General features: G+C 39.6%; 2 protein-coding genes across 5 annotated transcripts in view; both read left to right on the top strand.

Annotated features, from left to right (window-relative positions):
• Positions 1 to 23087, top strand: part of LOC311094453 (ovomucoid-like) — a 100976-nt gene that overhangs the window by 72391 nt on the left and 5498 nt on the right. The window lies entirely within an intron of this gene.
• The window catches only part of LOC311094454 (serine protease inhibitor Kazal-type 1-like), a 129884-nt gene that overhangs the window by 31283 nt on the left and 75514 nt on the right, over positions 1 to 23087 (top strand). The window contains exons 1-5 of one of the 4 annotated variants that reach the window (XR_014608665.1): positions 2901 to 3013; positions 3417 to 3442; positions 3524 to 3630; positions 4136 to 4362; positions 4966 to 5126. The exons of 2 other annotated variants lie outside the window; for them this stretch is intronic. The gene's annotated coding sequence lies outside the window, so the exon portion shown is untranslated. Of the gene's footprint in view, positions 1 to 2900; positions 3014 to 3416; positions 3443 to 3523; positions 3631 to 4135; positions 4363 to 4965; positions 5127 to 23087 lie in introns of those variants that run through there. One more of the 4 variants, XR_014608664.1, reaches the window with a different exon arrangement.

Here is a 23087-nt window from a genome sequence, read left to right on the forward strand (position 1 = left end):
CTTAACATATGACGACAGAGTTGCGACGGTTACCTGCCTGCGACTTGAAAACAAAGAATGACGGCTGCTGGAGAACAGTCTTTCGAATCGGCTTTGTCCGCGACTCTGGAGGACATGGAGTTAAGTTTTTCTTTGAGAAAAGAGCAAAGAACGGCACTTAAGTCATTCTTTAAAAAAGGAAGATGTGTTCGTCGTTTTGCCGGCCAGATATGGCAAAAGTTGAATGAATCTATCAACTAGCTCCGCTGTTGGGAAAACGCTCTGGTTGGTTGAAGCGCTGTCCTATTGCGTGCAGAGGGAATTTGAAAGACAGCCGTTTATCCCGCCCCTCGGAGTGAGCGTGAGCATGGTGAGTTGCCAGACTAAACATCTTGATGTAGTCTGGCTTGCCAGGCTAACTAATATATAAAATAAAAATAAAAGTAAATCAAAACCAAATAATTTGCAAGCTTTCATCTTCATGAGGCGCAATGGCAAGGCATCTAACACCGGAGAGGCCGTCCTGGGTGAATCAGCGTCTGACTTTGACATTCCTTACAATACTTTTTATAGTCCACACGCCCTCCGCACAGATTCTTGTCTGTCTTTTACAGACAATCTGTCCAATCCAAAGTCTTGAACTGTCCACAGTTCTGGAAACCCCCTTCTAAACTCCATATATAAAGCTCTTTCCTTTGTTCTCCTTTGCTTGCTGCGCTGGACCCTCTGCCTTTCTCCTGCGCCTCATGCTCCTCATCAAACGGGTAATGCTTGCCAGGGGCGGCGCTAGGGCTGGGCTAAGGGGGCTTAAGCCCCGAATGTTTTTAGTAAAGCCCCGAATATTTTGTTAAATTGTCTTTCTCATAGAGCAAAACAATTAATCAGAAAAACAAATGTGAATAATATTACAGCGGCCGCGATTACCTAATCATGAAAAGTGCATATTACAGTTTTATTTATATTTCTTCCCTTTGCATTAAATGTACTTACGACGTGCTTTTGCAGCGTTGAGCATTGTAGCCAATCACAGACATGTCTGTTGAACACATCGGCCAATCAGAGGGGTTTAAAGATTTTTTGCGCGAGCTCACCAAGTTCATGTCATAGACTGTAAAAAATATGGACAAAGCGTCTGTGACGTCACCCATAGACTTTCTGAAGAACGGTTTTGAAGCCGTTTATGGGGGTATAGGCGGCGCCATCTTGGAAAATCTTGGGAAATCCTAACCCCGCCCACCTTCTGGCCAATCCATATATGGGTAAAGGATGCAGCGCACGTCACTCAGCTCGCTCTGCTACTCCGGTTATCCCACTCTAAACTCATTTAAACTTAAACTCTAAACTCATTTAAACTTGTAAACTCAAAACTCGTAAACTACTTTAAACTTCAAACCACTTTAAACTTCTTACGTATAAAGCTCCCAGCTCCCAAGCAACTCCATAGCAACCAAACTTGAGTACCCTAGCAACCGTTTTGCAAGACCTATATCTCTGTATCAGAACATCGTATAGAGATGAGGTTTGGCTCTTTTGACTCATGCTAGCAAACAGCACTTCCAACATGCTACACATGCTAGCAGTGAATAGCTACATGCTAATAGCAATTAGTTAAATGCTAAATCATGCCAAGATCATGCTAAGAACTATAAAAACTCCATAGTAACCATCTGTGACAACTACCAACCACATAGTAACACCATAGCAACCACCCAGAACACCCTAGCAACACCCTAGCAACCACCCAGAATACCCTAGCAACACCATAGCAACCACCAAAACACCCTAGCAACCACCTAGCAACAGCATAGCAACCACCCAGAACAACCTAGCAACCGCCTAGCAACATCCTAGCAACCACCAAAACACCCTAGCAACATCCTAGCAACCACCTAGAATACCCTAGCAACCGCCTAGCAACATCATAGCAACCACCCAGAACACCCTAGGGACCGCCTAGCAACACCATAGCAACCATCAAAACACCCTAGCAACCGCCTAGCAACATCATAGCAACCACCCAGAACACCCTAACAACCACCTAGCAACACCCTAGCAACCACCCAGAACACCCTAGCAACCGCCTAGCAACACCATAGCAACCACCCAGAACACCCTAGCAACCGCCTAGCAACCATCAAAACACCCTAGCAACCACCTAGTAACATCATAGCAACCACCCAGAACACCCTAGCAACTGCCTAGCAACCACCCAAAACACCCTAGCAACCGCCTAGCAACCACCCAGAATACCCTGGCAACCGCCTAGCAACAGCATAGCAACCGCCCAGAACACCCTAGCAACCGCCTAGCAACCACCCAGAATACCCTAGCAACCGCCTAGCAACACCATAGCAACCACCCAGAACACCCTAGCAACCGCCTAGCAACCGCCTAGCAACACCAAAATATTAAGCAGCAAACTGTTTTCATATTTCTGAAGGATCATGTGACACTGAAGTAATGATTTTGAAAATTCAGCTTTGACATCACAGGAATAAACTACATTTTGAAATATATTCAAATAAGATTTTAAATTGTAATACTATTTCACAATATTACAAGTTTTACTGTATTTTTTATTAAAAAAATAAAGAGAATGAGCTCTTTATAAAACATTTTTTGTTCCTTTGTGCACTGGCTAAGGAGCATGAGTCAAACTGAAAAAATAAAACCAACATTTTCTGAGGTAATGTGTTATGTAATCTTGTTAAAATGGATTTTATAAAATTGGTATCGAAAAAAGTATCGTTAGGAACCGGTATCGAAACTGAGGTATCGAAAATGGCACCGGATCGAAAGATTTTGAACGATACCCAGCCCTAATCAGGATGGCAGCTGTCCTCTCGCACCGGTGCTTGGCGCCAGGAGTGGTGATCGGGAACACCTGGCTGCGCAATTAGGAAATCCTACGAAGGCTTATTGTATTGATATAAATAGGCGGATCATTTTATCACTGATCATATCGTCAGTGAGTTGACTCTCAGGTTTTGAATAATGTTTGCACGAGGAATCATCGTCCTTCTCTGTGTCCTAGGTGAGTAATATAAATATAATTTACAAAACAACTGATGTTAGGATGTTGGTAATTTGCCACATGAGGACCTGCGATACACACTGACACTCAGCAACAGTCTAATGTGGCTCATAATGAATCAATGTGATTGTTTTAATAAAGTATGCACATTCTTTAGAGACTTAATTCACCATTGCTGAAGTAAGACAATCACACTTAAAATGTCTGAATGTCACTTTTTCAATTTAAGTATAGTTCACAAAAACAAGACTAAAGTTCAGTTTTTGTATAAAAAAAAACACATTAGACCATATTGACTTTCATTGTATGGGCCAAACAAGAAGTTAGCATGTATGTTATTTGATTTCCTCTTGCCATATCATGATAAACTTTAATCCTTGTTTTTCCTTCTTGACTCAAACAGTGGCCATATCTGATGGAGCAAGAGTGGTGAGTAAATAAAGGCTGTAGAATTGCTTTCCTTCAGGTGCAAATGACAATAATAATGTTGTTTTCTTTTTATGTGACCAGCCTAATTGCAGGCACTCGTCTGACATATGCACAAAGGAGTTTAAACCCGTGTGTGGAACCAATGGAATAACATACAGCAATGAATGCGCACTGTGTGTTGCCATCAAGTGAGTTTAAAAATGCATGCATTTTAAAATAAAGTACTGTAGGTGTAAAAACAGTTTAGAGTCTGTCACTTTAAAACTTTAATTTTTCAATTTAATCTTTTTTTTTTTTTTTTTTTTTTTAAGGCGCTCATGCACTCAAATCTTAATCCAGAATGAAGGCCCGTGTGAGAATGCAAAAACCGTGGCCATATCTGATGGAGCAAGAGAGGTGAGTAAATAAAGACTGTAGAATTGCTTTTCTCCAGGTGCAAATAACACTTTTTATTTTTTATTTTTATTTTTTAAATGTGACAAGCCTGATTGCTGCAAGTACCCGTCTGACGGATGCCCAGAGATATATAAACCCGTGTGTGGATCTGATGGAATAACATACGGCAATGAATGCGAACTGTGTGCTGCCATCAAGTGAGTTTAAAAATGCATGCATTTTAAAATAAAGTACTGTAGGTTTAAAAACCGTTTAGAGTGGGTCACTTTCAAACTTTAATCTCCCTTTTCTTTTTAGGGCATCAGGCACTCAAATCTTAATCCAGAAGCAAGGCCCATGTTAAATGAACATCTGGAGGAGTGACAGAGGATGGCACCATGATTCAGCTTGACAGACCTTTAGTCAGCTACTCGTGTCTCATTCATTATGACCTGAATGTGTAATGGTTTAATCCATTAATAAATGTTGCCTATTAAAGCAGTTCTGTTTTCTCCCTCAAATCTTGGAAAGACACAATAAAACAGGTGAATATTGGAAGGAGGTCCCCAAACCATATCAAGGGCAGAATATCATAAATGTTTTTTTTTTATTTTTATTTTTTTATTTTTTTACTCATGTTAGATTATTTGTCAGGTGGACTATCTGCAGCCTCGAAGCTTTCAGTTAGAAACCGAGACCGTGTAATACCATAACAATCAATTTTATTAAAGAAGGGTCATATTTATACACAAGATAAAGCAGATTCATCCACAATGGCCAGGCCATCCAGTTATATACTCAAGATCAACCTCTGCCTTATAGGGCATATTAAGAAATATAACAAGAGTTGTCAGATGTTCAAATGTGTGTTAAGTGTATAATAAGGCTTTGTTCTTGTTTTGTTTGAGTCTATGATGTGCAGATAACATAACGGAAAAAAGTTAATATTAACACTCCCTGTGCAGAAAACTCCACTGAAAACCTCAAGTGCGTTCCATTCGACCATAAAGTGTACAAATTATAGTATTAATATATTATTTAATGAAAATACAAATTACTCAAAAGTAATTAAATGCATATTTCAAATACATGTAATTAAAATACAGCCTATTACCATCTAAACTTTAAAGTGATGTTTCAATCTGAAGGGAGCGATCAAGACCCGTGTGAAGGCCCTGCAAACAGCTCAGGGAATACGGGAACATCAACACATCACTTCACAGGAACTGGAGAGGAAAACTTACCCACCAATCATTGCACATCTCTCCAATACTTTCATAAGTTTTAATATAATAAAGGTGGTGAAAATGACGAGGCTTAGATGTTATTATTGATTTTTATTAGTTTATTTAAAAAGCATTTTTCAATACTGAAGCCACATTTTCAAAACTCACAGTCTGCATTAGCAACATGAATCTTGGCCAAACAGTTCATCTCACCTCCAAAACTCAGACCAACAAAACACTTCATATATGTCTCAAAATAAGCTCGTTCCACCATAACACTGGCAACAATCTCATTCAGAAAACACACATGTCATTCATAACACACTGATCTAGAAAAACGCTAACAACAGGCAGAAATGCAGAAATGATGAACTTATCTTTAAAGTTTGAATGGTTTCTCCCATAAATCAGTATTTCTCTGTAACGTCCGTGACAGAATGCAGCTGTGTTGGTTCTGTTGCTGTTTCTGCGGTCTCCTCTTCCTCCTTTAGGATTGGTCCTGGACGTAATGCAAGGCTGTTGGTTGTTGGACTAGAGAAGAGACCCGGACTGTAAATTCCTCTGGATGAAGCTCTCTGTCTCTGTCATTGCTCTTGACTGACTGTTGCTGTGCTGTGTGATAGATGGGGATTTCTGTGCTCTTCTTTGTGTTTAACTGAGTGCTGTTACACACTTTTGACACAGTTTGCCCATTATGTGAAAACATCAGTGTCCCGTTGATCATATCTGTTCCTTCTTAATTATTTGAGAAGCCGAGGGGGGAGAAGCTTTTGTAGGCCAAAAGTCCATCACTTTTTCTCCTGTTTATTGGTTAAATAAGGAGATATGTCATTGTATGTTGTTTCTTGTATTTGGTTTGCAGGGAAAGTTAGTTCTACCAAAAAGACTCAGGAGGATTCTCGAATAAAATAGATTTTATTTTGTGAAAGGATTTTACAAAAAAAAAAAAAAAAAGTAGATGCTCGACAAGCTGCTTCACAGAGTTCTTTGGCGTAGGCTTCGTCCTCCGTCCGGGTCTGAAAGTTAGCTGGTACACCCTGTGCAGGAAACACACAGTAATCACCACTAAACCAGAGTTGGCGGCTACTAGTCAATGGCTATCGCCAACTGTTTGATTACAGACGTTCTTCAAAATATCTTCTTTTGTGTTCAGCAGAAGAAAGAAACTTGGTATAACTTTATTTTAAGGTGACATAGTTACATGTTTACATTTACAAATAACTAACCCCAAAAGCAAACCCTACTGTAAAGGTGATGATACATCTGGTTGCCCGTTGACAGCAACATTGCCCAAAAAGTTTCCCTGTGTATCATCACCTGTAACTCTATAGTAAGTAAGTACAGGTTAATTCATTAAAACCTTTTAAATATGGAAATGAGATATGTGACAGCAGAGGGAGAGAATAGTACGGAGCGTATTGAATTTGGAGGCAAGGAGCCACAGGATATTTAACCCCTGTCAGACGGGCATAAGTACCCGGTACATTTGGCGTTCGCGAATAGGATTAATTTTTGCCTGTTATATAAGTAAGTGGGGTACTTTGAAAAATGGAAGATTTACAGAAAGAAGTGGATTTACTTAACAAAAAATGGCAAGAACAAGGTGAAGCTTTGCTACTAGCCGGAAAAGGTCAACGTGAGGCCTTGGCATTAGCAAAAGCTGCCACAGAAAAGTAACCCCAGCCATTTATATCCCTCGAGAGAGAAAGCTTTCTGATTTCAGTTGTATATCAGGGGAACAAGATGTGGAGGAATGGATTGAACAAGTGAGATCCACCTTCCTCTTGTCCCGCATACCCGAGGATGATCAAGTTGAACTTCTTAAACAGCACCTTAAAGGGGAAGCTAACTGTAGATTTGATACTGGGTGAAGCGGAAAATGATCCAGACATTATATTTGAGGTGCTCCTTGACACGTACGGCGACAGAACACCAGTTGGTACTCTACTGAGGGAGTTTTACAAAACCACTCAGAGACCAGGAGAGACGGTTAAGGCATATACTTATGCTCTTCTGGAAAAGTTGGAGAGGGTTTTGAAAAGGGACTGCAGTTGTGTACCTCAACCAGAAGTTTTGTTTGAAAAGGACCATTAAGGAACAGTGGGGTATATCTTTCAAGGATGTGATAGAAGCGGCGATTACCTGGTCAGAGGAAGGTGAAAAGAATGTGCCAGCTTAGCTTCAAGTAGTGGGGCTATTCAAAAACCAGCGGCCCATCAAGAACAGTTGATTAACCCTCTCTAAGGGTATTTTGGGGCCCCGAAGAAGTTTTGACATACCCTGACATTTGTGCTTTTTCAGTTGCTTAAAAACATATTAATGGCTGAAGTCTGATTAGACTGCACAAACAGGGCTACAGTAATGTATGAGCAACAGATACATCTAAATTTGTAGCTTTGAGAAAATAACTTTTATGCATGGTTTAAGTCACTGAAATTAGGCCATATAACACATAGTAGCCTAAACATTTGGTCACAAGGCTTTTCAAAACTGGATTTTGTTGCCTAGAGTTTTTTCTTCAAAACAATGTGAAAACCATCCCGACACCGTTTCCTAACCAGACGCGATGCGATAAGATTCATGAATAATTCTGTGATTCACACCTGAAGAGACAAAGACCCTCCCCTGGGAATATCATCTTAATGATTGAATGTATTGTTTTCACAAAATCAAGTTTAATTTAAAAGTCTGACTATATATTTTCTTTACACAAAGACTTTATTTAAAAACTTTATACCTACACTACCATTCAAAAGTTCAAAAGAAGTCTCTTCTGCTCACCAATGCTGAAATAATTTGATCCAAAATACAGCCAAAACAGTGATGTTGTGAAATAGAAAACATTTATCTTAAATGTAATATTTATTTTAAAATGCAATTTATTCCTGTGATCAAAGCTGAATTTTCAGCATCATTACTCCAGTCTTCAGTGTCACATGATCCTTCAGAAATCATTCTAATATGATTTGCTGCTCAAGAAAAATGTCTGATTATTATCAATATTGTTATCAGTATTATCAATATTATCAGTTGTGTACAAATTTCTTTCAGGGTTCTTTGATGATCTGAAAGTTCAAAAGAACAACATTTATCTGAAACTGAAAGATTTTGTAACATTATAAATGTCTTCTTTACTGTCACTTATGATCAATATAAGGCATCCTTGTTGAAAGTATTAATTTATTTTAAACAAAAACAAGAAAACAACAACAGCATTAAAAAACGTCTCAGGCAATCGTTATGTGAAGAATTCTAATATAAATATAAATTAATAGAGTCAATCAAGATGCAAAACTGCTATGCAAGTCCAAGGCTAACATTTATTTTCACATTGTCATGACAATGTTGTGATGAAATCCCTCAGTAACGATTGTACGGGTTTCAGTATTCTCACATGTCCAACAGGGCTAAAAACTGCAAACCTCACTGAACAGAGAATACAAACAACTCATATAAAACTGGAGTCCCTGAGGCTGATGACGACAAAGGTAAAAAAAATTATACTTTCTAATTTTATACTTTATAATTTTACTTTATTCTGAATATTTTATTAGTGCCTCATAAACATATTGCAGATATTTATGCATCATATTTAAAAAAAAGGAAAAGAACAGCCTTGGATTGGACGAGACAGATAAATGTGCAAACAAATATTCCATAATAAGTGCAACATTTGCACAGAATTTTTTTATTTTCCTTTATTTTAAAAGTTAAATGTTTATATAAAATTACAACTAATAAAAACTAACAAAAAGCAAGAAATTGTTGAATAATAATAAAAACAAATTTAAAAAAGTAACAGCAAAATAATGTTTTTTTCCCCCATCAGTCTGTTATATATAATTCAAAAAGTAAACATTTAGAAATGGACAAGAATGCAGTCAAATTTTTAAATTAAAATCATTTATTGTCTAATTTTTAATAAAGATAATATGGAACTGATAATATTATTAAATAAATCTAATAAATATATTCATCCAAGTGCAGTGTGTTGTAGCCTATTCGTGTTTTCTTGTAATAAATACACTATCAGCCGACAGGTCAGGTGCATAATGCAATGCGTCGTGACTTGTGTACATTTTTTAACTCTATGTACAATAGTGTAAAAAGAGAAATTTTGACCACATAATCATTCGGTTGATTGTGGGGCACAGCGATAATGGAGAGTGACAGAACCCGGCAGGCTGTAGACGATAGTTTTCTTATTCCTAGCGAAATAACAATGCAACCTGTCTTTAAGTACGTCTTGATCGACTGGGATACAACAACTCTCCTGGCCTCCCTCTCCTTCTTTTCATGGCGTTTCTGGTACCCTGATTTATGTTTTCTTTTCCCCAAAATTTTCAGTCAGTCAGTCTCCTGCTCTTGTTGCCTTTGGCTTGCTCAGCTGGGGATATTTGGGGATATTTAATTTAATTAATCAATCAACAATACTATTGATCAGCATTACCAAACATGGACGTTTTCCACTAGAAACAAACATTGATGTATTGTTTTAATTTAATACTGTGAAGCTGCTTTGATACAATCTATGTTGTGAAAAGCGCTATATAAATAAACTTGATTTGACTTGACTTGACTCTTCCACCAACTTCATTGTTAACTTCAGGCACTGCCGCCTCAACTCTGATTGGTTCTTTTAACGAGCTGGGGTGGGACTTACAATTTTATTGGGTCCATCTGATGTTTGTCACTGACTGACTTATTAATAAATACTTTAGATCAGACTAAACCATTTTTAGGGAGGTAAGAGTAGCAGATATTTGGAAAAAATATTTAACCAAATTGCATGTTTTTGTGGTTTTCATTTAAATCTCAGGGATGCAACTAATATAAATATTATAATTATTCATACAACAGGGGCCTATATAGTATAACTGCTGGATTTTGTGGGGCCCTCTGGGCAGCGGGGGCCCCTATAATTGTCACCACCTTTCACCCCACTAGCAACGGCCCTGTGTGTGTGTGCTGCGTGCGTGCGTGTGTGTGTGTGTATGTGTGATGAATCGGTGGGATGGACATACAAACTGTGTCCCAATGTGAAGGCTGCATCCTCCGAAGGCCGTATTTGAAGGCCGATTGCGTCACGCGACTCGATGAAGGCTGTCCCAATTCAATTCTGCATCCTTCGAAGGCCGTATAGACGGTTGCGTCATCGCGCCATGACGAAGGCTACCCTGATTCAAAAGCGACGCCAAATGCACCCTTCGTTTCCCCGTGAAAGGAAGGATACATAAAAGGATCCTAAGCGGCCTATTCGTTCAGGTCACATGACGTCTCTGTAGCTTTGCGCCGCCATCTTTACGACCGGAGGTCTCAGTAATGCCTGCAATATGTTGTGCAGTTGGCTGCAACAACAGCCGAAAGAGGAACCCCGAACTGGTATTTTATTCTATACCAAAAGAAAAGGATAGAAGAGAGAATCATTTATTTAAAAGACTTGAAGTCTCATGTTGGTGTCACGGTCACGTTCTTCAGCCTTCATCTGTGTGTGCACTTCATTCCCCAGAATCCTCCGTGGCGCACACCTGCACTCACTCACGCAATCACCAATCATCATCACCTGCACTCCCTCATTAACCACCCTTTATATTCAGCACTCTCCCTTCACTCCTTGTCTGGTCTCGTTGATGTTTGTCTTAACATCACCCACAGACTCCCGAACACTTACCTGGATTCCTACCTGCCATTCATCCTCTCCGATCTGTCCTGCCTGCCATCCTGTTCTGCCTTCAGCCCGACATCATCTGCAAAGAGAAAGAAAGACAAAGACATTACTAACCAGCTAAGCATCCACTGTTATTCTGTGTTTCTGTTACTCACCATCTGTCTGCATCTCCGCACTTCCTGCAAATAAACTATTAACCTTAACATCTTGTCTGCAACCTCTGTGATCCCTGACAGTTGGTTTGTGGTTAATTATATTTCCATTATACTCTCAATGCCCAACATTATACAGACAGATAATGTTTTTTCATTTAATTTGTTGGATCTGTTTAAATGTTAAAGCACTTTATCATAAGTAAGTTAGTAAGATTTGGGGTTGTTTTGAATATAACTGTCTGTCTGTTAGTTAATACCTATCTAATAAATAGTTTTCTGAAGTTCATAAAGATATTGTCTTCGTCACATGCGCTTTAGATGTTATTTTGAGTAAGTAACGTTAGCTCTGCAGACGATGCATAATCTCAGCCTTGAAATGCATATTAAAGGACTAGTTCTTCCAAAAATGATCATTCTGCCGTCATTTACTCACCTTCATGTGCAAATCCTTAAAGGGATACTTCAGGATTTAGCATTAAGCTTTGTATTAGCATATGACTTGCTTCCTGCTCAGCTACTGTTCGGAAGCTCTTGCTTACTGCTCCGCGCTTTGCTCTATCGCTTTTACATTTTATCTCCTTTATTTTTATATTTTATTTCCTTTTATCACCTAATTTTAACTTCAGCAAACAGCACAGTGCTCAGACAACAAAGTTTGGATTACTACAAAAACGCAGAATTCTTTTACCCGACCAGCTTACATTCCGGGAAAGGAAAACAAAACTGCCTACATTCATACGGATAAGAGAGAAAATGCCTCTTCAGGTTCAAGAATCTACTTGCTGCACTAACTGCCACAGACTTTTACAAAGGATTGCAGTTCTCGAAACAAAGTTACTTACAGGACCACCAAACCAGACGGAGCACACAACAGAGCTTCGTCATGAACACCCTCAGCATACCGGTGAGTCCCATGAAACTAGTGCTCCTCGACAGGTAGAGAAACAAGCCGATCGACTTACTAATCGATGGCACACACAGGGAGCGAGACCAAAAGGCACTCGAGACATCAGATTGTCACGAGCATCACATATTGCCGCAGTAGCATCCTCTACCCCAGATACAGCTCTGACAAGGATTGCAAACACCGGTCTTCTACCACCGCCTATACATCTTGAGAACAGATTTGAAGTACTAATGAATGTAAATGAGGAATCCCCAAATGTGATGAATGTGATTGAACACAGACTGAATGGGCCAGTAGCTAACACTGATGCTAACTGGCGCTCAAGGTCGAGCCGACAGCGGCACTCAGCTCAGAGCGCAGCCGAGCCCAGGACTCTGATAGTGGGGGACTCCATAATCAGAAGCATTAGCAGCAGGGATACAACTATGTGCTGCCTTCCACAAGCAACAACTTCTGATATAAACAGGGAACTTCAGAACATTCTGATGAAACATAAGACTGCAAATCGACTCATCATTCATGTGGGGAAGAATGATATTCATAAAGAGCAGTCAGAACTCCTTAAGAAGGATTTCAATGAACTTTTTGAAACACTTAAAAGACTGAAAGTTCAAACATTCATCAGTGGACCTCTCCCAGCAAGAGGAACAAACAGGTTTTCACGGTTGCTTGGGCTAAATACATGGCTGCAAAAAACCTGCAATATAAAAGGAGTAAACTTCATTGACAATTTCAATCTTTTCTGGAGTCAGAGACAACTGTTTCATCGGGATGGCCATCACCCAAACAAACTTGGTTCAAGAGTGTTAAAGGACAATTTCTACTTCTCCATCAATCATCCTTCTGCAGTTTGTGCCAATCCACTCAATCTGAACGGCACACACACACCTGGACACAGTATGAATGACCACAGGACTTCACTTCAGCAGCAAAATGGACATGCGGTTGACATATCACACAAGGACAATGATAACACCACTCCGCCACAACAACCTCTGCTCACGGACACAATCTCAGCTGAGCCCTGCCCACAGAGAGACATATCAGAACTGCTTGAAGATTCAGCACCCAAGGACGACTTCCTGGAAAACAGCCAGGGAAGCCAGGACAGCATATCACAGCCTCCTATAACACCAGAGCAACAGCCCCTTTCACCAGACACGCTATCCCTCTCTCCAGCATCGCCTCTTCTGTGTTTCTCACAGAAAATGGAAGAACTGGTGTATGCTGGAACCAAACTATCCCACTCTTTTGCTGCAAGCCCCCAGATACCAACCAAAAAACGACAGGCACCATTACCACCCGCACCAAAGCCTGCGGGCCCAGCTCGCCCTCCCCCTCCTGTGAGAGCACTTCGGCCTCTGCCACAACGCCAGGGCCCACACCCTCCTCCATCTGCTCGAGGTGAACCAAAAACAACTGATACCAGCTCTCAGTGATGTGTTTTGGGTCCCCGCTCTGATAACAGTAACTTTCTCAAATGTTTACAGAACAAGCGGGAACCCAGTGTGCCGGTATCTTTCTCTATTGCTGTTTTATTACAAGATAGAAAATCTAAGGCCTTCAATAGCCGTGCAGCAAACCTAACTAATCTGGTGCCTATTACACGTCAAAGTAAGATTGATGTGGGGACAAAAAGTAAGACTGTTAAGTTAGCACTTTTAAACATTCGTTCACTTAAAAATAAATCACTTCTAGTCAACGATTTAATAACCACAAACAACCTGGATTTTATGCTTCTAAATGAAACCTGGCTAGAAGACAGCTTTAGTGCAACAATCCTCAATGAAGCAGCCCCTCCTAACTTTACTTTTATGAGTGTCTGCAGAGCTGTTAAGAGAGGTGGGGGTCTAGCTGCTCTTTTTAAAGATATCTATCAATGTAAGCAAATATCATTTGGGAATTACCCTTCTTTCGAATATCTGGGTATTGTGTTAAAAGGTGCTCCACGCATTTTACTTATCATTATTTACAGGCCTCCAAAATACTCTCCAGCCTTTGCTGAGGACTTTACAGAAATGTTATCAGCAATTACCTCAGAGTTTGACTGTTTTGCCATTGCTGGAGATTTTAACATCCACATAGAACATCCACATAGAAAACAATATGGCAAAAGAAATCAAAAGTGTTTTAAAAACTTTTGATCTGACTCAGCATGTACATGGACCCACACACAATCGTGGACACACTCTAGATTTACTTATCAGTAAGGGTCTAAACATTTCATCGATTGTTATTAAGGATGTAGCACTGTCTGATCATTTCTGTATTTTCTTTGATATATTGATCTCTCCTGCCACTGAAGCTAGATCTGTGTCTGTCAAGAAGAGATGCTTAAATGAGAACACTAGTGTACTATTTATGAAGGCTATATCCTTAACACCAAGCAGATCTGCAGACTATGTTGATTTTCTCCTTGATTCTTTTAACTCAAAAGTTAAAGGTGTAATTGATGATATTGCTCCTGTTAAAGTCAGGAAGAAGAGTGGCAGACAAAAAGCACCTTGGAGAAACTCAACAGCAGTGCAAAATATGAAAAGACAATGCAGAAAAGCAGAGCGCATGTGGCGGAAGACAAAACTTGTAGTCCATTATAACATCTACAAAGACAGCCTTCATGCTTTCAATATGGAACTAGGCAAAGCTAGACAGACTTTCTTCTCAAATATTATAAACAGTAATTTAAACAACACACGCACTCTTTTTGCTACTGTAGAGAGACTGACAAACCCCCCAAGCCAGATTCCCAGTGAAATGCTGTCAGAGAACAAGTGCAGTGAGTTTGCTTCTTTCTTCTCTGAGAAAATCAGTAATATCAGAAAGGTGATCAGCACATCCTTGAGTTGCACTGAGGTCAGACAGATCAAACCACCTGAGAAAGTAGTTACTATGTCTGACTTCAAAGAAATTGATGGCAAAATTTTGGAAGAAACCGTACAGCACCTTAAAACATCAACCTGTGCTCTTGACACACTTCCCACATCATTTTTCAAAAGTGTGTTAAACAGTTTAGAAGCAGATCTTCTAGAAGTGGTAAATGCCTCACTTCTCTCTGGGAGTTTTCCAAACTCCCTGAAAACTGCAGTTGTCAAGCCCCTCCTGAAAAAGAGCAATCTGGATAAAACCATATTAAGCAACTATAGGCCGATCTCAAATCTTCCTTTCATAGGCAAGATCATTGAAAAAGTTGTCTTCAATCAGCTGAACAAATTCTTAAGCTCGAATGGATCCTTTGACAATTTTCAATCTGGTTTCCGACCGCACCACAGCACAGAAACAGCGCTCATAAAGATAATAAACGATATTCGCTTAAATACTGATTCAGGCAAACTATCAGTGCTGGTGCTACTCGACCTCAGTGCTGCATTTGACACTGTCGATCATAACATACTTCTTGACAGGCTGGAAAACTGGGTGGGGCTTTCTGGGATAGTCCTAAAATGGTTCAGGTCATACTTAGATGGGAGAGGTTATTATGTGAGTATAGGAGACCATAAGTCTGAGTGGACATCCATGACATGCGGAGTCCCTCAAGGCTCAATTCTTGCGCCACTCCTGTTCAACCTGTATATGCTCCCAATGAGCCAAATAATGAGAAAGAACCAAATTGCTTACCACAGCTATGCAGACGACACACAGCTCTACTTAGCCCTATCGCCTAACGATTACAGCCCCATTGACTCCCTGTGCCAATGCATTGATGAAGTCAAAAGTTGGATGTGTCAAAACTTTCTTCAGTTAAACATAGACAAAACTGAAGTCATTGCATTTGGAAACAAAGATGAAGTTCTCAAGGTGAATGCATACCTTCACTCTAGGGGTCAAACAACTAAAAATCAAGTCAGGAATCTTGGTGTGACACTAGAATCAGACCTTAGTTTCAGTAGTCATGTCAAAGCAATAACTAAATCAGCATACTATCATCTGAAAAATATTGCAAGAATTAGATGCTTTGTTTCCAGACAAGACTTAGAGAAACTTGTGCATGCTTTCATCACCAGCAGGGTGGATTATTGTAATGGACTCCTCACTGGCCTTCCCAAAAAGACCATAAGACAGTTGCAGCTCATACAGAACGCTGCCGCCAGGATTCTGAGCAGAGCCAGAAAATATGAACATATCACACCAGTCCTCAGGTCTTTACACTGGCTCCCAGTTAAATTTAGGATTGATTTTAAAGTATTATTACTGGTATATAAATCATTCAATGGCCTAGGACCTCAATACATTGCAGATATGCTCACTGAATATAAACCCAACAGATCACTCAGATCACTAGGATCATATCAGCTAGAAATACCAAGGGTTCACTCAAAGCATGGCGAGTCTGCTTTTAGCTATTATGCTGGAACCAGCTTCCAGAGGAGATCAGATGTGCTCCTACTGTAGTCACATTCAAATCTAGACTCAAAACACATCTGTTTAGCTATGCATTTACTGAATGAGCACTGTGCCAATGTTCGTCCGACTGTTTGTACTGTACTGTATTTTATTTTATTTATTTTTTCTTAACTGTTTTAATTATTCTTATTTCTTTTTATTATTTTAATTTCTTTTATGTAAAGCACTTTGAATTGCCATTGTGTATGAAATGTGCTATATAAATAAACTTGCCTTGCCTTGCCTAGTAGAAAACCTGTAGTATTTTCGAATTATCGTGCTTTCCACCCTCATATCCCCCTGAGACGAGAGATTTATGTATTTTTTTTTTGTCTGGAAAAAATCCTCCGATGACGCAAAAATCGTCATTTTGCGTCATCGGAGGATTTTCTGGCCAGAGGCTAAAGACTACAGCCAGTAGAAGGCGCTGTCCCGCATGTGTTCAGCCCGCCCATAGAGGAGGGATCTCACTCACAGAATGTACACATAGTTCAGCCGTCTTTATTTGGAAAGCTAAGCTATCAGGCTCTTGCTCTGTGGAGAAAGCTGAATAGTAGGATGTCCCGCATGTGACATCTTAAAGCTTAAAGCTGAGTAGTAGGTGTTACCATCCTCTTTTTCCCGGACTTGTCCGGCAGGCGAGATCGTTCAAAATGTCCGGGATTCGGCTTTTGCTTTCTGCAGTCGCCATTCATTGTTTACATGAACAACTTTTGTTTCAATATAGCTGAATTCATTCCGATCGGTGAATCTGAATGTAGTGTTTACATGAACGCTAAACAAGTGATCGGTTGATGTGCGTTTTAACATTGCTAAGCAAATTCCCGCTCCTCCGTGAGAGATGCGAGACCGGTGCGTCTCAGTAATGACGCCATCGGCCTCGCGCCGTTCTCCCGCGGCCGTCAGCCTCGTCCTGCTCGCCACAGTAAACATGATGAATGGCGACTGTAGAACGCAAAAGCCGAATCCCGGACATTTTGGACGATCTCGAAATCCCAGGCAGACTCGTCACGGAGACTCGCTAGTAGCTTAGCCTTGTTGTTTTCAACTGCGCTCTCTAACCGGTAGGCGTGGCCATAGATATCATATATAAACGCTAGATGTCTTATGGCGCAGTCACTTCCGGCATCACTGTTCGGACATCTTGTCTCAGTGAAGCTGTGCATAAGGTGAGTGATCAGCATGCACACAAATCCTCATATCTCGCTGAAATCTTGACGGATTTACAAACGGTTTAGTTTCTTACAAACGTTATCAACGTGGCTATAATCCCGAATGCTTGAACATGTATGTTATAATTATTCATATGTATGCAGTGTATGTATGTACTGTCATAACTACATCTCTGACGTTTATAACAAACCAAACCGTTTGAAAATCGGTAGACAATTGAGCAAGTTATGGTTATTTTAAAGTACATGCACCATTAAATGAGCGAGCGAGTCCACTGTGGCAAGATGGCCGCCACGTGCAGACGTCGACCTCCATTGGCCAGCAGCGCGCACGAGACATCTAGCCTTTATATATGATATCTATGGGCGTGGCCTCCTAGGGCAGCGAAGCAAGTGCATTCTGGGAGTTGTTGTCTTTCATCCACATAAGCCAAAAATACATTTTCTGGAGTGAATCAATCGTGAGTGAATCATTCAAAAAGATTCGACTCGAAAGATTCATTCATTTCAATATTTGTGTGTATTAAACCTTTTCTATAATTGAACATCTGTTCTTTCGGACAGATATGGCAGTCTTTTATGATATTCGGCTGATGTGTCTAGCTGTGCTGATGCTGGTGTCTCAGCTGGACTCTGCCAGTGCTGCTGTTCGGATTAGATAGATTCATTCATGATATTGCCCCCGACTCACATGAGCGCGCGCCATGAAGCTCTATGACTTTCTATTTCTAGTATTTAGTCTAGTATATCTAGTATTTCTATATCATGGAAGGCCAATTGGGGCAAGTCTAGGGCAGATATGGCGGCGTTCTATTTGATAGTGACGTAGGTGGCATCTATGAATCCTACCCTATCCTACCCCATAAGTCATTGTGCACCGGTGACGACAGCATTTTTTATTTATTTTTAAAGGCGGCCGACGGCAAATTCACATTTAAATGTAAGTATTATGTTTTCATTTACTCAAATAGCTAGCGAAACCAGAGTTAAAGTTTCTTATAAACTTCATCTTAATTCCTTCGTCATCATTGTGTGGCTTCATTTGTCAGGTAGTTTGAGACAAAACGTGCTAATATTAGTTTAACGACCTATTTGTAACATTTGCACTAGTCTATCTCACTTGTGTATTATAAGAAATATCACTCACCCTATAAAGCCCACAACAATAAGAAAAGCGGTAGATAAGGCAATGGGGTTTCACTTTTGGGTTTTTGTAGTGCTGTCATGAAAGCTATGTCTACAAAGGTTTTAACCACATTTGAGTTTCCAGAAATTATGATTTCTGAAGTATTTTGTATGCATGTCTTGATGTGTCATATTTTGCAGTGTTAACAATGCACTTAAGATTGCAGGCCTGTGTTAAGTACCCTTTTCTGCTTTTTAGAGCAATTCAGGAGAAAAAAAAAATACAAAGTAAGAAAGTTAATACACACGTCTTTGCTGAAATGTATTGTGCTGTTGTTGTTAACAAGCCATGGTTCATGTGCTCTGCCCTTAGGATTGCAAGTGTCCTGGGACAGGAGAGGGTGTGAGTGGGAAACCCACTGCTGAAACTTGGCCCTGGTTTGTCCTCATGGATGAGGTGTTGGGACAGAGGCATTGCACCAACCCCACTGTCCTCATTGCCTCAATCCCTGAGGACACACCAGGGCCAAGTTCAGCAGTGGGTGCCCACGGTGAGGAGGAGCCAGGGGCAGTAGCAGCACCACCAGCAGCAGCACCACCAGCAGCACCAGCACCACCAGCACCAGCACCAGCAGCACGAAGGCGGCGAGACAGAGGATGAGTTTTTGGACTTGATTAGAGAAGACATGCAACTAGAGAGGGAGGCAGAGGAGAGGAGAGCACAGGAGAGGAGGGAGAGGATGGACAGGCTGTTTTCTCTTCTTGAGAGAATGATTGAAAAATATTTTTTTTTCTACATATTCTTGTTTAACTTTTTTTCACTTTTATTTTTTAAAAGGAAAGAAAAAATCTGGACATTGTTTTTATGTAACTTTAAATGTGTAAATAAAAGAGAATGAATTGTTCTGGACATTGTTTATTTTTGTAATGACAGTAATAATTTCTACATGAAACAAATTCTTGTATACATTTTTTTTTTTTTTCAAATAAAATTGGTAAATGTAAATCATTTGTTCCAATCAACTGTAAAAACTGTTACAGTTTTTCTCAGTCGCTTTGGTGCATTTCTCACATCACTATTTACATTTGCACAACAGTTAGTTCAGCCTCCACAACATTTAGTCATTTGTGCACATCATAGTAGCAGTTTCTCATTCCTTCCAACAAACTGCAAATGCTTTTGGACATGCATCAATTGCTTTCATACAACTCTCTGCTGTTTTATAACATTATCATTTGCTTATGTCATGTCAGTCAAAATTAACTATACTTGTGAATGCTGAATAGTCATTCCATATAAAACTACAGTTTTTCTCAATCGATTTGGTACATTTCTCCAAACTCAGGTAACAGCTCTCAAAACAGTTAACACAGCAAACTAAACACACTCTTATGTTGGAGAAACAGTTAAGTATTCACTGCACAATGAAACACAGCATTTTATTCTAGTAATGCATTTATTGAAATTCAATATTAACATCAAAACTAAAAGTGTGTTCTCGGCTGATTTGATAAATTCAGCTGAAGATACACAAAGAAATAAATGAAAATACATGTTTTTCATTAAGTTCTTTAATGAGGAGTTCAGGTGTATAACAATGAGTTGCCACCCCACAAAAAAAAAAAAATACATATACATATATAGCAAATAAGTACATGGGTAAATAAATAAAATGTACTGCATTCATTGAATCAATGAATTTATTGATAATGCCTTTCAATTACATCTGGCCTGAGAATTTCATCAATATCACAGCAAATATTTTCACGAGTCATGCATCGTGGGAAAAAAAAACGCCTTGAATGCTGTATCCATCCTTGACATGCTTGTGCCCCAATATCTCCACTGGCCTCTTCCATCGCTTGAAGACTTACTTGGTTGTAACCACTCTCGCACTAGTGCTGAATGGTGGAATTGGACATTGTCCCAAACAACCACAAAATTCCGCACCATTTGCTCCTGATCACCCTGCGGAAAGAGGATTTAATTGAAGAGGTTTAAAAAAAATATATATAGGAGCCTCGCAGTGTTGTATGGTCCCAAGACAGCATTGTGTGCCAAAACACCAGTTGTAGAGTGTGTGGCACAGAGAGTGATGTTGCCTCCTCGTTGTCCAGGGACATTGACTGTAGCACGATGGCCAATCACATTTCTCCCTCTTCTCCTTTTTTTGTGAAGATTGAAGCCTGCTTCATCAATATACAGGTACTCATAATGAGTTGCACTGCTATCCAACTCTAGAGTAAAAAGAACACAAGGTACAATACAGTAAGTTAGTGTTTTACGGTAATGGTATTGATTTCAGTCAATTCTACTGTGAAACTGTTGCTGAAGTTAGAATTCACACTTTGAAGCAGCAGTATACATAGATATGCCTAAATCTTTTCCCTTGCAGTAGCATGGAAAAGTTTATGGACACATACTTAATTCAGGAAATATATATATATATATATATAACTATATATATATAACTATATATATATATATATATATATATATATATATATCTTACAGTATATATGTTATTCTTTGCTGAATTTCATTGAGGTGGAGGGTGTTGTTCTGGACCACCATGTCAACAATGGAATGCTCCTGTTCAATTGAAAGAAGTCTTGTTCGTCCACCTGAATGTTCTCTAACTTTAATTCTGAAAAAAATGTTTGGACAAGCAGGAACATTTACTGTAGCAATCTAGACCTGTGTCAAACAACAAGACTACATGGACTCTCATCAGTGGCGTCATGCCCATTCAAAGTGAGGGGGCACGTGCCCCCTCAGATTTTTCCTCCCTGATAATTTTTTTGTCACAACTTTATTCCTATTATGCTCCATAATATACCAGAGCCTATAACGACTCAAATGTATTCTTCTGGATGTGTAATAAATCGGTCAGCATCAGCCCTTTTTCCTAATATGGTGTCTGTGTATATCAAATCTAGAGCGCTACGTGCGTCTTTCGATAGGAACGCACGTTGAGCTGGCAATGTTTTACAGATGGTCTTGAAGTGGTAAGTGGGCAAAGCAACAAATCGGCATTGAATTAGTTATCGGATGATATTAAAAGGTAGTGGGATTATTTGTGGTTGACCTGGAAATTTTAACTTGATCAAAAAGTTATGGATTTGATATTAGCTGCGAATTCAGAGCATTAACTTAAGTTGTGTCAGTGTAACATTATCGATAGCTAGCCTAGTCTAACCGTAAACTAGTTGGCTAACGTTACTGCCATACAAAGCCATAGTAACGTTATCTGATCGGTTTTGAAACATAATAATGAGCAGTGTAACTACAGTATTTCAATGATTTTACTAAAGTAATGTTACATATTACATTTGATTTGATTACTTTTTTACATTTCTGTCAAATATTAACCATTTTCAAATAAAAGGGGTAGTGTTAACCTTATTCAGCACTGAAATCTGTCAAACTTCTTTCAAAGTCCTTCATCACATATTAATATTAAAATAACTTAATTTCAGAGCACCACAAAGTCAGACCTCAGCACCTTTATGTACCTTTAATGTAAGATCGTTCTTAGGTCACATACCAATTTAAAATCATAACATAAAAACTGCAATGGTACTGTTTTTAAAATCATGTGTAGTAGGCCTAAGTGTACAGTAAGTGTGTGTGTAAACATGCTTTAATGAAGTAGACTTCAAAAGCTTTTGAATTTGAGCTTAGTTCTTTCATCAAACTGTCTTTTACATAAACTTACAAAATAGATACTTTAACTTAGTCCTCAGATAGAGGAGGGTTGCTGCTAGCTCCGTTAAGGTATTTCTGTCCCTCCAAAACTGCATTGAAATGGTATGTTTAGCAGCCAGAATTTAAAAATTTTCAGGGGGAGAAACCCCCTGACCCCTCCTAACATGATCCATATCACCCGTCAGAAAACAATTGCAACGTCTCAGATTGTGCCCCCCCAGAATTTTGGCTTGCATGACGCCCCTGACTCTCATTGTAGAAGTAGAAAGATATAGTTACTTACCGGTTTTCCCTCTGAAATGTGCGGATAATTGAAGCCACTGTGGATCTGTTTATATTGGGCTAAACTCTCTGCCCAGCTTCTCTCAGTGAGAGACCATGATTTATGACATGGTCAATAAGTGTGGCTCTGATTTAATTTGAAACACGTGTGTACCCTATCCTTCTACCTCTCCTCCCTCCTCTTACACCTTGCCCTCCTCTTCCTCTCTGTCCATCTCTTCTTATATTTTCTACTCTTTCTCTTTCCACTATACCATTGCCCACCAATCTATCCATCTCTTATCCCTCTACTCCTCTATCTTCTCCTCTTCCTACATCCTCAGCTCTTCTTTATCTTTCTCCAACATCCTCAGCTCTTCTTTCTCTTGCTGCTTCATCTTCAGCTCTTCTTGCTCCTTCTCCTACATCTTCAGCTTGCTCTTGCTCCATCTCCATCTTCCTCTTCCTCTTCCTCTTCCTCTTCCTCTTCCCTGTCCACCACCTCTCACTCTTACACCTCTTCCTTTTCCACTGCTCATACTTATTTTTATTGTCTTTTCTCCTCATTCGTCGTCTTTGTTGTTTTTCTCTTCCCCATTTTGTAGTTGTTGTAATTAAGACAGCTGTTTGAACAATTAGGAAATTGGCTTTTTCTGTGTTGAGTGGA

Source organism: Abramis brama (assembly GCF_963993115.1).
Source record: "Abramis brama genome assembly, chromosome: 13".
In the NCBI taxonomy this organism is placed as follows: Eukaryota; Metazoa; Chordata; class Actinopteri; order Cypriniformes; family Leuciscidae; genus Abramis; species Abramis brama.